This window comes from Austrofundulus limnaeus, unplaced genomic scaffold, assembly GCF_001266775.1.
Source record: "Austrofundulus limnaeus strain Quisiro unplaced genomic scaffold, Austrofundulus_limnaeus-1.0 Scaffold282, whole genome shotgun sequence".
NCBI lineage: Eukaryota > Metazoa > Chordata > Actinopteri > Cyprinodontiformes > Rivulidae > Austrofundulus > Austrofundulus limnaeus.
Window position 1 is genome coordinate 577,331 of NW_013952684.1, and position 4,688 is coordinate 582,018.

At 37.5% G+C, this 4,688-nt stretch overlaps 1 pseudogene; it reads left to right on the top strand.

Moving 5' to 3' along the window:
• Nucleotides 1-616: 616 nt before the first annotated feature.
• Nucleotides 617-1,245, top strand: LOC106526570 (tumor necrosis factor-inducible gene 6 protein pseudogene; annotated as a pseudogene).
• Nucleotides 1,246-4,688: the final 3,443 nt, after the last annotated feature.

Consider the following 4,688-nt stretch of genomic DNA (forward strand, 5'->3'; position numbering starts at 1 on the left):
TCGGATTAAGTGTTTACATGCACGTTGTTCGGATTATCAGTTGACATAAACTACGTCTCTCATTCCGATTACAAATTCATTCAGATCGAGCTGAATCGGGTCAGAATAATTCGAATGGGGTGTTTACATGACACATTTTTATTCCGAATGGCTGTTTAATCCGATTACTTGTGTCCATGCAAACGTAGCTATTGAGCGAGGTATTTACAAGATATGAGAAAATTTATTACTGTTATTACCCAGCATGCCCTGCGTTATAGTCCATTTCCTGTTTTTGGAGTGGACTCCAGTCCGCTTGGCATTCACCCATGCAATCGAACTGCACCAGAGTTCGCTTCAACTGTACCGAGACCTACGTTTGCAGGCAGACTAGAGTTAGCTTTTTTGGTCCACATCAGAGTTTGATTACGCGTTCACACCTCCCCAAAGGAAACAAACCTTCCAGGCAAATGAACTAGAGTTCAATTAAGGCAGACTAAACAGGGCTGGTGTAAATGTACCCTAATAAAGATATGTTTATTAATTTTTTTATTTCAAAATGTATTTTCATTCATTTTAAATAATAATTTCTTTTCTTGTATTTTTATAACAAAAAGATCTGTTGGTTTTGTTCTAGGAAACGTGATGACGATGAAGTTTCTCTCTGATGCATCAATCACTGCTGGTGGCTTCCAGTTAGAATATGTTGCTTTTAACGCATCTCTGTTCTTAAAAAATAACTTTCATTGACAGTTAATTCCACTGACATCACTCAGATGTAGTGTTTATATTGCAATACAAAGTAGTTCCTCCTAATAGGTCATTCAGAATACTTATTTACTTAGCTTGTGGATTGATATGCTCTACATGTTCTGTTCTGACATTCTTTTAATGTCATTCAAATTGTTTTTTAGTGATTCATTCTCAACTTTTTACTTCTTTACTGTTCTGAGGTGGTTTAGATTACTTACCCATATTTGTTAGTGCATTTTGCATATTGTTAGCTTCATAGCATATATGTCTAAATCATTTGTAACCAAATGTGTATTGGGCAATTATGCTATGAGGCTAACAATATGATTTATAATATTTCTTCCTGGTTAGGGATAGGGTTAGGGGTTACTCTAGTTTTGGTGCATTGATATGACCGCTGCTAACGCTGGACCTCTCATTGTCACAGCACTCCTTTCCCTATTTTAACTTTGTAATTTGGAGTAATTATGCACAATTGTTGCTTCAAATCAAATAAAAAATCCAATGCAGAAAGCTGTGTTTGTGTCTGTTTTATTGTACATAGGTAAAATAAAAAAGAATCCCATTTTGAGTGGGTATGGGAGGCATCTACATCTACAATTTAATTGTTAGATCACACTGCTTTCACAAGACACAATCTCAACCCACAAATATGACAACTAAACCTGATGAAATACGTTTTAGGTAACATATAACCTATCTTTTTTTTCACTGAAAATGTAATACAAATTGTAAGATTTGGAGCTGCTACAGTTTGATTTTCTGTATTGACTGACATATGTTATATACAGTATGTTGTTGTTTTTGTATTCTGGAAAAATAAACTACATATTTTTGGTGAATGATGAGTTGGAAGACCCAAACATGAGACATTGCCAGGTAAGATTCAAAAACATTTGGTAGGTTTATTTGACAATGGTAATAGAAAAACTTGCATCTTACACAGCATCCACTGGAATGAATAAGACATATTTCTCGGGCTAAACCATTAAAAATATCCAAAGATTTTGTCATTCATAATAAAGTTTGTTACTGTTTTGTGCCTGATTATCCAATGAAAATGAAGTATTAACTTTAACATGTGTGGTGAATGTTCTGAATTAATGGCAAACTTCAAAACCCATAGCTGTCCTATTCCCCAGTTCAGGACTCATAACATAAAGAACCTATTATTTGCCAGTCACAATAAAACGTTCTTATTATAATGCCCTTTTTATCCACGAATGTGAACAATATAATTACATTCATCCATATGACATGAGTGAGATTCAGACAAATGACACCGGTTTGTCTCTGAAACTTGAGAAGGAGAGGAGTAATTATGTTATTCCATCAATTTATATTTCAATTTATGCATGAGGTCCAGGGCCCTCATGCATAAAGGAGTGTTTCTCCACACCTTTCCTTTATACATCCCAACGAACATGGAACTGAGCGCACCTGAGACACTTCCCTCTGACACGCCTCTATTTAAATATGTAAAACAGATGTAAATGTGTCCAGCTTGTGAGATTCTCCTCAGATTGTCCTCTCTGTGGGATCAGAAATGATTTTGAGATGCAGGAAAAATATACATTAAATGGAGAATGAGTGAGAAAATTGTAAATAAGTAGTGGGGTGTAAAAATGCATCTGCCACATGCAAAGGTGTGTGTGGGTGTTTGTGTGTACACGCGTGTGTGAAGCTGCTGTCTTTAGTGGCGCATGAGGCTGAGAGACATTTCCACCTTTACATGTCTTTAATAAATGACTGTAAACAAAGAGGAACTTATGAGTTTGGTATAACTTAAAAAATATTTATTAAATAGCTGGTGTGAAGAAACGAGTTGCAGCACTGCAAGTTTCTGCCGGGGTGTGATTAATATTTTAGAATCATGAAGTCTCATTCAGCTACATGACTCGACTTAGAATTACAGTAAAATACCTGATTGTAATTTGTTCAGTGTGATAGAAAAAACAATCAAACACAAAAAAATAAACACGCTGTCCTCAATTCTTCTTGTAGTGATATCAACTTGCAGAACAGTTGTTCCACAAATTAGGCACAACTTTACGCAGCAACAAATCTGTTGTCTGCATCTTGTGGAGCTGAGGAATCATCACAGATGAGCTGTTTTGAATTAATCTGCTGAAAGTTTTTTTCTCTGTGAGAATTAAAATATTTCTTAGACAAATCACACATTTTATTCTCAGCTGTGTGTGCGCTTTGCAGGCCTGCGCTCTGCATGTGTTTCCAACTACGTAACAAAAATATAAAATATACAGTACAGTAGACTGGACTGAGGCTCTTTTGATCATTTTTAGGCTGCTCTTTTTTCTTGTCTGAGGTTAAATGATTTTGAGTCCCGGGGTTCAGTTTTATGATAGTTTGAATTTAAACAATAAAAACTCAAACAAATTCAAAAAAATCTAACACCGTGTTCAGATGCTCCTTACATCCAGAAAACAGAAGAGTCATATTTCTGTGGATTCAGGTCAGATTCATGACTTTGTGGGTTAAACTGTCGACTGGAAAACTTTGCGTGGCTGCTGCACAATGGGCTTCATGCAAGAACGTGTTCGTATTCTTATCCTAAATTTCTCTTACTTTTGTTCGTACAAAGGGTTTGTACGAACATGCCACGTCAGATTCAAAAAAACTCTTCCATATTCAGAAAAAGTGTGTAAATGAGTTGCGTAAACTGATGAGTGCGTATGAGGTGCTCGTGCATGGGGAGAGGTGATTAGCATAATCTACCACCCCAAAAACACCATATAAGGTTACGTTTTCTGCCCCACATACCAGGAAGTGTCTGTAGGGGTCACCTTGAGTGAAGAAACAAGATTTTCTGCCTCTAAGCAGGCCTCGGACAGGCCTGACGTGAGGACAGGAACTCTATCACAAACTGAACTCTATTTAGGCCATGACAGGTCATTCTAACCGTGGAAGAGAACCCCTCAGTTCTCTTAATCAGATAATGGACAGAACAATCTCTTCTGTTTGTGATTCACTTGTCATTTAACTAAGAATGTTTATGCATTTGTTAAATCATGATAATGCCTGTCACAGGAAAAGTGGAACGACTTCTTTTCTTTTATCGTGCCTTAAAGATTTATAATGGTAAAAAAAAAATCACAGAGAATATGATTACAATGTTTTCATTGTATTTTATCACTGTTTTATTTTACTGTGAACTCTGTGAATTGTGGATTTTTTCTTGAGAAAATCTTTCATTTTCATTACAAGGCTGTGATTCTCTTTGGAGAAATCTCAGCCCTGGGGCTTTAAAATCTAATCCCACGAGCCAATTAGGGGGATTTTACAGCCAGGGACCCGACAGGCCTGTCGGTGTTCCAATCCGAGGCTTCAAGCCTCCAAGTGTGTTTTGTAACTCCCGATGGAGAGATGTTTTATTTTGAAGGAGAAACCGGATACGGCTTGAATTTTTCTGGCTTGGACTGAAGCAGACACAAAGTTACCTGAAAATAACACCTGTTCGCCAATGACCGGTAAGCGAGCTGACAACAGTTCTCTGACTGATCGGAGGCGAGCCAGTTTTTCTACTTCGAGGGTGCCTTAAGAAGTCATCATCAGGTAAAAGCTGACATGTTTGGAGTGACGTGTATTGTGGACCTGAGTCGAGAAAAGACGTGCAGTTCCGGTTGACTCATACTGTACTTTGGTAAAAGTAAAGTAGTAGAAACACTAACATTACTTTTCTCCTCTTTCTTATTTCTTTGATTTGCCAAAACTTAAGCTAACAGTGCCAGTAAAATTATTTGGTTGTTTAATAGCAGAACTAACGTTTTACTGTCTTATGGTGCGTTCACACCGAACGCGATTTCAGCGTCAGGAGCATCAGGTTTACATACAAAGTCTATGGTGGACGCGCTTCAAGCAACGTCGGGAAGTTCTGCGGCGCCTCAAGCGCGATTTGAACGATTTGAACAATCTGAGCGTTCGACGCACTGAGGCAC